The sequence below is a fragment of the Aptenodytes patagonicus genome, chromosome 1 (genome assembly GCF_965638725.1).
Source record: "Aptenodytes patagonicus chromosome 1, bAptPat1.pri.cur, whole genome shotgun sequence".
NCBI classification, from domain to species: Eukaryota; Metazoa; Chordata; class Aves; order Sphenisciformes; family Spheniscidae; genus Aptenodytes; species Aptenodytes patagonicus.
In genome coordinates this window covers 51,972,461-51,985,598 of record NC_134949.1, presented here as the reverse complement: position 1 = coordinate 51,985,598, position 13,138 = coordinate 51,972,461, and the positions used below count along the sequence as shown (strand labels likewise).

Sequence of the window (13,138 nt, the reverse complement as noted above, 5' to 3'; positions counted from 1 at the left end):
TAAAAAGAAGCGTGGCCAGCAGGTCGAAGGAGGTGATTCTGTCCCTCTACTCCACTCTGGTGAGACCCCACCTGGAGTACTGCGTCCAGCTCTGGGGTCCCCAGCACAAGAAAGACATGGACCTGTTGGGGCTGGTCCAGAACAGGGCCATGAAAATGATCAGGGGGATGGAACACCTCTCCTACGAGGAAAGGCTGAGAGAGTTGGGGTTGTTCAGCCTGGAGAAGTCTCCAGGGAGACCTTATTATGGCCTTTCAATAATTAAAGGGGGCTTATAAGAAAGACGGAGACAGACTGTTTACCAAGGGCTGTAGTGACAGGACAAGGGGTAACAGCTTTAAACTAAAAGAGGGTAGATTTAGATTAGATATAAGGAAGAATTTTTTTACAATGAGGCTGATGAGACACTGGAACAGGTTGCCCAGAGAAGCTGTGGATATCCCATCCCTGAAAGTGTTCAAGGCCAGGCTGGATGGGGCTTTGAGAAATCTGATCTAGTGAAAGATGTCCCTGCCCAGGGCAGGGGGGGTGGAACTAGATGATCTTTAAAGGTCCCTTCCAACCCAAACCATTCTGTGATTCTATGCAACAGGAAAAAAAACCCAACACAGTTAATAGCAAAGAAGCCAAAATTTTGCTTTAAATACCTCCCTTAAGTTTTATCCTGACCATAATGAAAGAGGCTGCAAGACAGTCAACACACAAAACAATGTGATGAGAAATAAGCATGCAACCAATCAACTTTTCCCACAGCAATATTTTTTCTAGGCTACCTGATAGGGTTCTTTAGCTTATAACTTACATGTTTTCAATAAATAAATTATGTATTTGGTAATATATTTTAAAATATTATTGTGTGACTGTTGTGGTTTAACCTCAGTCGGCAGCTGAGCACCACACAGCTGCTTGCTCACTCCCCACCCCCCTGGGTGGGATGGGGGAGAGAATTGGAAGAGTAAAAGTGAGAAAACTCATGGGTGGAGATAAAAACAGTTTAATAATTGAAATATTATAATAACAACAACAACAACAATAATAATAAAGAATATGCAAAGCAAGTGATGCACGATGCAATTGCTCACCACCCGCCGACCGATGCCCAGCCAGTCCCCGAGCAGCGGCCCCCCCGGCCAGCTTTCCCCTGTTTATATACTGAGCATGACGTCACATGGTATGGAATGTCCCTTTGGCCAGTTTGGGTCAGCTGTCCTGGCTGTGCCCCCTCCCAGCTTCTTGTGCCCCTCCAGCCTTCTCAGTCGGTAGAGCACGAGAAGCTGAAAAGTCCTTGACTTAGTTTAAGCACTACTCAGCAACAACTAAAACATCAGTGTGTTATCAACATTGTTCTCATCCTAAATCCAAAACACAGCACTGTACCAGCTACCAGGAAGGAAATTAACTCTATCCCTGCTGAAACCAGGACAGTGACTCTGGAAGAATTAATGACAGTTTTCCTAAAGTTTATAAAATTGTATAGATTATACTTTGAACCACTTCTACTGAAACAAACTTTAAAACTAGAGCACTTCTCAAACTTAATAAATGAAGCCTCTGTGTAATCTGATTAGGTACCTACAGAGTGTTTTACAGAAATGGAAAAACAAATTAGAAAAAGGCTTCTGCTCTCTCCAAGGATGATACTAGCACTTCCGGCAAAGGGGTATCACAGTTATTTTAAAAAAAAAAAAAAAAAAAAGGCAAACTTTTTTAAACTGCTGGCAAAACTACTGATTTACAAAAAGTCCTTAATAAAACTTCTTAGAAAAAGTATGGAATTCTGATCGCCAGAGAGTGGGTTTTTACATGTTTAGATATTTATCTATATAGACTTCTGAAATTTCTTGTTGTTGTCTGCATCAGATACCTAGATTTACTTAACTTATTTTTCTGTTTACAACCACATATATGGCAGTATCTAGGACAGGTTTGATGGAAAGGATATTTATGCTAACTCCAGTTCTACTCGGGACATGTAAAGAGACTTCTTTTTTAAGAAAACCTCTCAGCAATCAGTCTTAAATAGCCTAGTTAGTTAGGGATTCATTCTGACGTCTGAAAAATTTTATCAACATCCCACACTAGTATGCGAACACTAGCAAACTGCATAGGAAGAACACAAACCATTTTAAGAATTATAACATACTATCAATAACAAAAATACTGTAAGTAAAAAGTAAAAACTTTACAGTAAATAATGCACAGTTGTGGAGGTCTGCAGAAACAACCACCAACAGAACATCTAGTACAAACTGTTACATTAACTATCATTAACTCACTGGTGCAAGTTGCAAAGGCGGCCCATCTACTATGACCATGTACCAACATGGCCAAATCTCAAATGACTGCTTGCCATACAATAAAACTTGGAAGCAATCATTCATACTAGCTGAACAGATTAACTTGTTACCTCTAGGGATTTTTTTTAACCCCATCACCAAAGTGCTATTTTGATTGCTCTTACCTATTTAAAGCATGCAAATTCATACTTTTGCATGCTCTGCTTGAGTTACTCACAACGGATTCACTGTCCAGTCATTACCTGAAACTCAAACATTCGTACCAGCTCACAGGTACAGACAATCCCCCTCACCCACAATGACAATGATTGTGCAAAATGTTAGGATAGGTTAATGACTCATTTCCTTATGGGAATTTTTCCAGCACGACAACTCAATCCTATCTTTTTTCCAAGTACCCTTCCTCCATGGTTGAGTACTTTTTCAAATGCTTCTAACTAATTAAACAATGTGCTGTTCTGGACTGGCTGGAAAGAAGGCATGTTTCTCTCTATTTACCAGAATTACTTAATTAAAATGGAAAAGAAAACATAATAAACTAGAATACTTCTCTTATTTAAGACACTGTTAAATTTGCTTCATAACTTCAGGACAAAACTCGGAATATGAATGGATATGTATAACCTTGTCTTCTTAAAATGGTTTTCATACAGAGCCAGGCTGCACGCTGCCAGCACATCGGGAATAACCTGAACACCCCCACGTGACAGGCTTTAGGGTAGCATGTAGGTTTCAGTCAGAACCAGCCGGAATTTTCCCTGCTTAGATGAAGACACATGGACAAAACAGTGGGTGAACAGAGAATGGTTTATTCAAAATCGTAGTTCTGATGCTCGCTCCAGGCAGGCCTCCAAGGAACTCGTATCTAGGCTGTTGGCAGACCTGTCCATCATCTTGACCAGACCTGCCCATCATCTTGATCATAATCTTGTTCACACTTGTCACAAGCAAGGCCAGCCATTATTTGACACATGACTATCCTTGTACTTTATTGGTACTCACCTACATACAGACAGCTGGCAAAATAACCCAAATATACCAAGGAGTTTTTCCACTAGTATCTCAGGGTGCACCTCGCTTTGGGGTCCATGATGAGATAATTTTCTAAAAGCTGATCAAGGAAACTGGTCTAATGCTGTTTAGATTGGTTCCATTTCCTCACAAAAATGGATGAAGGAAGGCAGAGAGAGAGAGAGAGAGACAGACGGAGACTCTATCCACTGAAGACAGAATTAGCTAAAATCCTGAATGCTACATTTAGTAAGTGAAATATTGCATAGATGTAAGAATGCCCTATTCTTCTCTCTTACTGGGTATTTGGCAACATCAAAACCTTCCATCTAACTGTAATTAGTACATTTTCTACTCTACAGAAACAGTAAAAAATTCACCATCTCTCCAAATGTTAATGAAACTTTATCCCCTAGCTAGGATGAATAATTTTATTTGTTCTTGTAATCAAGGTGGAATACAGGCACCTTACTACGTTTTACGTAAATTCCTTCTGATTAACTTTTCAAAGGCTTTTACAGGGTCTCATTATGGGTAGATTTGCCATTTTTTTATCACTGCTCAGAACTGGAAATCAGTTTTCTGATTACTGAGTTAGCAAATGATAATTGATTAAAATTTAACTTGAATGTTTATCACATATTCCTTCAAGTAGACAAGGGTTCTCCTCTTTCAGTTTCTCAGAAAGTACTCAGGTCATGACAATCCTCCTTTAACACATTTCTCTCAATCCACATGCTTTCTCTTTCCCATTCTTTTCTAAAAGATTATTAGCGGAATTTAAGTGCACATTGGAAAACCTCATTTTTTATTAACTTAAATGACCAAGAACAATGCTGTGACTAAAATCCCTTATGCTATAAGTAAAACCACCATTGTTCCCCTTTCTGAATCCATTAGTAGCAGTAAGATGTGGATAAAGAAAGCACTGAATAAGAAGTGGGTTGAGGCCCTTGTGAAATTAGATTATTAAGAGCCTTAATGAACCGATCATAAAATTCTTCCATTAAGAGTGAGGTCTCTTGTGTAGCACACTCAGCTTTACATTTTGCTTAGAAAAATTGAAGATTACACTCCTATTAGAAATATCACTGATGGCATACCTACATTAGCCTATGCGAAGATAAAAACACACACTATTTATTTACTTATTATATTTCATGTCCTAGATACTGCCCAACTTTAAATGATACTGACAAGCCTGTCACTTGTAAAGCTGTGTGGTCTGTATAACTCACTGAGGATGTCTCCCAACAGCCTGTAGCAAATTTCTCCCATGACATAGGTAAGTAATGGCTAGAAATCCAGTAAAGGAATTTTAAAAAGTTGAAGGGTAGATTTTATGTATGTGAGCATTCACACAAAAGTTCCAATATTATCAAAGAATCAGAAAATTATTAATTATGCAACTACAGAATTGCAATATGATACCATTAAAATACCCTATTCTATATACTGCTTGTTTCAATACAAGAGACAGAAGTATTATACTTAATGCTTATAAAGCATTTTTCATCTTCACAAAGCTTTTAAAACAATAATTAAATCTCATATGTCTGATGTCCTACAAATTATAGCTCTGAATTTCTAGCTTACATCCTTACCCAAACCTCTCACTACTAAATGCCTTCTTTCCCATAAAAAAGATCACAGATATGCACATATTGTTGCACATGCACTTGTAACTGTGAGAAAAGTTCCTTGGTTTCAATTCATGCTGTCATTCATCAGCATTGTCAGGCTCAGCTGTTTTCACCTGCAAATGCCATGATAATATTAAAAAAATCTACTTCTTGGTTGGGGAAAATAAGAGGGATCTGCCTTCTTTCCTCCTAGTTTTCTTTGCCTAAAATTCATGCATTCCTTTTTTCAACAGTCCAACATTAAAATTAAAAAAAAAAAAAAAAAAAAAGCGCAACTGATTTTGCATTTCTGCATGTATTATAGATACTACACTTTTCATTTAAGAAATTCAGGACATATCAGAAAGTTCATCCTTGCAAGCAGTAATAGGTTGTAATAATAAAAAATATAATTTGGACTTGAGAGAAAGCTTTTATGTTAGAATGTGAGGTAAAGGGACAGCAAAGTTGTTTCAGTGGATGGCATGAAAAGGAAATTTAAAACATAAAATCTCATCTTCCTATTAATACAGCATCATATTATTCTAGAGGAATCTATTTCCACGTATTTTTGAATCTTTACTTTCAACCACTCTCAACTTAGATGATAACTAGAATATGTAGTATTACTCATGTTTGACAGTCAGGTTTGTTTGTTTATTTCTAATTGTCTCTGGTAGAATGACATGGTAATGAATCATTTACAAAGTAGAGAAGAAAAAAAATTTTAATAATTCAGCTTATTGTTATGTTACCATCATACTACCAGTTACTGATGGGAATTATTATCTGAAGTAAGTGAGGATACCAAAACAGGGTTTTTCAGCAATATGCTGTATTTATTTCTGAAGTTTCTTCTAAGTTTCTTCTTCTTCTAAGTCACTTTCTGAGACCACCTAGATACAAGTGACAGGCATTACATTTACAGCCAGGGCATTTTTTTAATTATGCTATTTGTCAAAAATGTGTGCTGAAAATGGAAAACAGTTCCAGGACAGACAGAAGACAAAATGCCATTATTCTTTGGTGTACTTCATATAGATTATACATGGAAAATCTTGTTAACAAGTGAAGCAAGGTAGTCAGAAACAGTCAATGTACTGAGTAGGAATATACTTTCTGATGATTTTAAGAATTAGGGTTTTCTGGAGACTCAACAGAGACTGACAACAGAAAAGCCACTTATCTTTCTATATCTTTTCTAATTCACTACAGTCAGTCATACTGCAAAGCCAGTCAATTGTAACTAGACATTTATAATATAGCAAAGTACAGGTTTATATAAGCTCCCGTTTCCAGAATCAAGAAAGAAAATCCTTTCCTCCTCATTCATAACTCCCTGAGCATATTTATTTTAGATCCATACTACTAAAAATTATTTCACTCACATACATATGTTTAATTACAACTCTCCGTTTTTCGTTGTTGCAAGTGGTTGAGTCTCATTCTAAACCCAAGATATATTATGCAGGATTAAAGAACAGTCCACTAAATTAGTTTTGTTCTTTAACCCTTTCCAAATGCTTACTTTAATGCCACTTGCCATACAGCACTGACTTGGTTAGAAAAAAAAAGTCACCTAAACTGAAGACTAAACATCGTGTTTGCAACTCTAAGCCTACAGTAAAAATAAATATAAAAAAATCAAAACCAAGCCAAACATTAAAAGATAATCAAACATATATAACCTTGCTTACTGCTATGTGATGGAAAGGTTGTTATAGTAGAGAATTCCCTAGCTTCGGAAAAGAGCTTACTTTTGATAGATATCTACTCAAATACTTTTATCTATTGCAGCCTTGCAAGCACAGATATTGCACCTTAATACGTGAGGCATTTTGTGGATATTGTGAGAAAAACCTTTGCAATCACGAATCAGATTAAGACACTGTTAGCTTTCATAGTCTTGTTACAATAGCAGCTGAAAATCAAAGCCACACCCAAATTATTTTTGCTGATGCATCATGAAGTAAATGACTCAGGATTTCTCTATTAGAGACAGGGGCTTCCCACACCCAATGTTCTTTACTATGATAAAATTTACTACCTAGTAAACCCCTGCTCTAGTTTCCAACCATAGCTAATGGAGCAGATTAACCTTAAAAATAATATTTAATACCGTTGCACAAAGTAAGAGGTTTAAAGATCTCTTCTTAAAATACAGATATGTTTTTCCAAAGCTGTTTCCAATATGCCAGAAACACTGTGGGAGCTTAAACCACCTCCAAAATGACTACAAGTTATGAATTATCAGTTAAAAAAAAAGATTAAACACTTTACCACAGTGACAGAAAAGTACATACAAGATATGCTGAACAGGTGGCTAAACTCAGAACAAAATAAACAGTATTGAAATCTGCCCTCCTCTCTCAAAACACAGATTTGAAGAAGTTGAGCTAACACTCACAGACAGCGCGATCTTTGTCTCCTGGAAGAGAGTATTCCATTTTTCTTTTCGGTACTGCTCCCATGCACCTGACAGAATCTCGCCCGCCTCCCTGTTTCTTTCCGCTTGTCCCTCCAGGATGACCCGAGCCGAGGATGAGAAGGAGCCGTCAGTGTAATTGCACCTGTGCCCCTGCACAGTAGCATTTTCCTGACGGCATCAGCGGATGCAGTTTGAAACTTCCCAGGGCCATGCGATTTTTCCTGACTAATGTGGCTTCCTAACTGGGGGGAGGGAGACGAGGATGACAGATTGCTAAAGGCTTTTAAAAAGATACCGCTTGAAAAAATTATTGCCCATCGATCTTATATGCAGCCATTAATAAGACTTTCCAAGCAACAGTATTTAAAAGCCTTGGTTGTATTCTCCTGGCTGGTAACCACCTCCTCCTGTGCTCCGACTGACAAAGAGCCAGGCACTGACAGGGCTAATATTAGACAATGACTCCAAGGCAGCGAAAGAGTCATTTAAATTTCCTATTCTGCTTTCACCGCCACAGGAGCATAGACCTTGGTTTCTCCAGCACTACTGTATCATCTGACTTAGAAGCAGGCTCTGAGAACTACTTTGAAGCCATTAATCTATTACTATTCCCGGATATTTTCTGAGGCACAATATATATCTAATTCTGCATGCACCTGCGTGACCCGAAGAGTTAGGAAAGTTTTATAGCCTGTGTATAGTTCTGTATCACTGGATCTGTGACATGGGAAAGCGCCTTCCTTTGCATTTTCAGCAGGTGGTTGCACATTACTGCCATCATGGAAGTCTTAGAAAGATACGTACTAAACAAAGCCCTGAAACTCACCGAGAGCTCTGGATTATTTACCCATTCGAAAGCGGACCTGCGAATACAGGTGAAAAGCTGAGCAGGACCTTTCTGACAAGGACAGAGATGAAAAATGTCTGAAAAACTGAAAGTAAAAGTGGTAAACATTACCTTCCCTGGAGGACAGGGTAACAGGCCAGCCAGACTCTGTACCTGGAGCTTTGGGTGGGAAGTCACTGCTCATGCAGGTCATCGGACTAGGCTGATACAGGAAAACTGGTTTGTTTTACACCAGTTACTAACAACTCACAGATTTTACCCTTCACTTACATTCAAAACTAAACTAATGAAATTAATGCATCTGACTAGTAAACTAGTGGAGTATTTCTGAAACATTTTGGAAACCTCTTTAAAACACCAGCTCCAAAAAATTAACTTGTTTATCCATTATAAATCATGTTAATTCTGACTCCTAATGACAACACACTGCAAGCAAACATCTTTACCGAAGTGAAAAGCATCCAAGAAACAAAAGAGAGAGTCACATTATAAAGACTAAAAGAAGAGTGAGTCATTTTTTTTACTCAAGCGTCTCAAGGAAGTTGATTCATGACTTGAAGTTGTAAGAGCAGTACTGCAGTATTAACCCTCCTGTAAACATGACCCCAGAGTAATTAATACAGAGGATGATTAAAAAATTTTTGGACCAACAGACCTCAAAATTTACTACGGATCATCATGTACTTTTGTCTTCAAATTTTCTATTAAAAATAATAAAAGCAATATGGGTTCACACACCATACAGCCCATATACTTTTCTCTATCCGTTCAGATACAACTTAGTGTTATCCAAAAATGCCTGATGAGTTTACCTGGTCTCCACAACCACCAAACTGTTTTTTACACAGTTTTAAGCTTGCAGTTTCTTTTATTTTCTCTCCGGTATCACCTGCCTCCCAGTCATGTGATGAGAGCACAGCCTGTCCTCCCCTTCTTCTTAGCAGACTGCTGAGAAGCAAAATATCTGAAATAGTCCATCCGTCAGTAGTCCAGGTGCCTCTACAGTACACTGCAATTTGCAGCAGAGATATCTCCCCAGGCTGCATTTACATGGTCAATTTAATCTGCCATTACCAGTGGGTGCAGACGAAAGCTGCAGTACCATTTTAGAACACTAATGGTAATATTTATATAGCCAAATGGTGAGATGGAACAAGGAACTGATCTGATTGTAAAAAAAATAATTTTTTTTTTTTTTTTTCTTTCTTAACCAGGTCAGTTTATAGTCTAATCAGTTTCCTGAGCCAGCTTACAGCATCACCCACAAACCCCGGTGGATATCCACCATCCATAAAGAAGAGGATGGGAATAAGCCGGAAAAGACAAGTGAAGCCCAAACACCTCTTCTGACAACACCCCACACTTCAGGCAGACAAAGCACAGTCTCAGAACCAGCTCATCAGAATGACAAGCGAACTGTGGTTTTGACAGAACTGTGTATTTAAAACTGGCTTTATTTCATGCATATGTATGAAATGAGAGTCCTATATCTTTAGTCCACCCAATATTCGGTGAGAGAAAAGGATCCTGTTGAGAGCGCATTACTGACAGTAGCATTAAAGCTGTGTGAATATTCTTTTTCAGCTACTTCTTTTTCCTAATTTGTAACATTTGAGACATTATTTTTTAGAACACAACATTTATAAGCTTGATGCTTGACAAAAATCACATTACTTTGCAAGTCCTAAAATTTTCAGGTTTTTGAATGAACGCGACTTAAAATTTTCATCACAACGAAAAGTTGCTGAGGTTAGGTTTCCTGGGGTTTTTGTTTGTTTTTGTTTCATTTTTTAAACAAAATCATTTTAGAAAAGCTCAATTTGAGTGGAGAAAACATTTGTGAAAACAAACATCACTGAGTGTTTTGATAAAAGCTACATTTGGTTTAAAAGGGTTCAGATGGGGATTTGACCATCTCAATTTAGTGATGCACTAGTATTCTAAGCAAAGAAATACCATATTTTAGACATGTTTTACTATTGTAGGCATGCAGAGAAGACATCAGCTAAAGGCTGTTCTGAATATAGTTGTATTATGCTGGGAAATGGTGGTGCCTCTTCCTGGAATCTCTCTTAAATCTTACAGAAATCTGTGTATCAGAACATTATATGTAGGCACCCTCCATGCTCTTCAGCACCAAGCAGCATCTTGGCTTGTTGCCTAAATGAGCAGTGAGTTGTCTTTCTGAACCTGACATTTGAATGCATTATGATGTTGCCAAATATTTCCCAAGCACTTTTGTCCCACATCCCTCCTAAACAGACTCCACCATTCCTACCTCCTCCCCACACAGGCCAGACCCAGTGCCATGTAGTTGCCAGCCCTGCTGAGCGCTGGTGATTCCTTTCTCTCTCAGGGTGGCAGGCTGCTTGTAAACCACTTCTCCACTGTTTTCAGGACTCATTTTTCACATTAGCTTCTTCCACTATAGCAAGACGACAAAGAACGCAGACCATGTCTCTCCAAACTCTGGAAAGGGTAATTCCATTTCTGTGCATATTTTCCCCCAATGATGGGAAGATGACTGCTTGAGGAAGGGCTGGCTGTGAAATGAGAGCACCTGTTCTATGTTCAAAATCTTTGTTCTGAGTCTGTGGGTTCCAATTCTAGCTTCAGTAGAGCTGTGTTCAATATTTTACATCAATATAAACTTTTGAATTTGGACATGAGATTTGACTCTCTTTGCGTTCATCCCCAGCTTGTTTTCTTTTTAAGTACAGATTAGTATGGATTCTGAGATTTGATGCAGATAAATGAGCAAAAGAAAGTCTCATTTTGTTAATTTGGTATTATTCTCCCATTTGCACAAAATAAAATTTGAAGTCGGGAAAGATCACATATACAATTTATATTGTATTTTTCAGTCTGGGATTTCTAACGGGACAAACAATAAATCCCAAATTTAAAAGTCTGGAGTCATACTAATGACCAGATCCTCTAGACCTAGAATAAAAGATTAGATTCAACAGTGACACTACCATCATGACACTCAGCCAGCCTTTAGTGGGGCTATTCTTTAACATCTATTTCCATTAGTACTGAAATAGCTAGTGAATAGCATCATTAAGTAAGTAATTTGGACAGAACTGGTTGTAGGAATGGCACAAGACTCATGAGTTAATTAAAATAATGTCTCAAGTGAGGAAAGCTTTCTTTCCTAATTAAAATTTTTAAAAAACAGAGAGATGTTTATGGCAATGAAATTAATTCAGTACTATATTTTACACAATACTACATGCAAAGCTTTATATTTCAAACATTGTGTATGAAAAAGCCCTTAAAAATCTAAGGTGGTGGCAGTTTGACATTGTGGGTGTCAAAATCTCATTTTTTGTGCAATCTAGTGAAAAATCTTGCACGGATTAACTTTCTTCTGCAAACACAGCATTAAAATGGAAAACAACAAAAGTCAGCTCCAGTCCTTCCACCAGAACCATGACACAGTCAGGAAGACTTTCTGGGATTAGGTTCCAACAATGGTCTGGGTGAACCTGAAGGAAGGAGCATCTCACAGATGAGAAAAGGCTGAGAGAGCTGGGACTGTTCAGCCTGGAGAAAAGAAGGCTCAGCAGAGATCTCATCAGTGTGTGTAAATACCTGAAAGGATAGTGCAAAGAATACAGAGCCAGGCTCTTTTCCGTGGTGCCCAGTGACACGACCAGAGGCAAAGGGCACAAACTGAAACACAGGAGGTTCCCTCCGAACATCAGGAAACACTTTTTCACTGTGAGAGTGACCAACCACTGGCACAGGTTGCCCAGGGGGGTTGTAGGGTCTCCATCCCTGGTGATATTCAAAAGCTGTCTGGATATGGTCCTGGGCAACTGGCTCTAGCTGGCCCTGCTTGAGCAGGGGGGTTGGACCAGATGACCTCCAGAGGTCCCTTCCAACCTCAACCATTCTGTGATTCTGTGAGCATAGCTTTAATATCTATCCAAATGTAAAAAACAAACTTGCACAAGCTCATTAAAATATAGGACAAATTACTTAGCTGGAAGCAGAAATCGGGAGCTGAAAATGCACTCAAAGAGCAGTGTTTGGAGCACCTTCATCCCAGTGCTCTGAAAGAATGGGCACAGGAGATCAAAGATCCAGCAGAAAGGATTTCTAATAAATCTATAACCTCAAAAGTGGAAAAAAGCAAACATAGTGCCTATATTTACAAGGAGAAAAAAGCAATCAGGAATACGTCAGGCCTATGAATCTGATCAAAAGCCAGCATGCTACTGAGGATAACTACTCTTTCTTGCAAAATTCAAAGACAAAGAAGAAAACAGATGATCATCAAAGAAGATACCACATGGGTTCACCAGGGGTAGATTGTGCCAAACTCACTTGACATCTTTCTTTGACAAGACAGCTAATTTTTCTAGATAAAGGAAATGTGGGAAGTTTATATGGACTTTTTATACTGTGCCATATGGGGTATGGACTTTTGATACTGTGCCATATGAGTTAAGGAAAAAGATGGGAAAGGAACCAAATATGTAGATGGCAGAGATAACCGTGGGTTATGCTGAACAGAAAACTATCAGATCAGAAGAAGGTTACTAATGGAGTTCCTAAAGAATGAGTCTTTGGTCAAAGCTTTTGAATTTTCCTTAATTAACCTTATACCAAAAAAGCATGCTAATGAGATTTCCCAATAACACCAAGTAACATCATATATGCAGAAAAGGCTTGAAACATCATACAAAAATAATGGGATGACCTTGAGTGGGTACTGATAATGGTATGCAATTTAACAGTAGACAACAGCAAGACCTTACACAGAGGAACTAATAAAAACAAACTCTCCAATAATGTGGAAGCTGTTGATAAAAATAAGAACAGACATGAGTGGTTACCCTATCACATTACAACCAAGTCAAACAGTATGAAGACCTGAAAAAGTTGTTTGTAGGCCTAGGATGCAAGAAACAAAGTATTCCCA

General features: G+C 38.2%; 1 protein-coding gene across 7 annotated transcripts in view; it reads right to left on the bottom strand.

Moving 5' to 3' along the window:
- VEZT (vezatin, adherens junctions transmembrane protein) overlaps positions 1–13,138 on the bottom strand; it is an 88,751-nt gene that overhangs the window by 71,917 nt on the left and 3,696 nt on the right. The window lies entirely within an intron of this gene.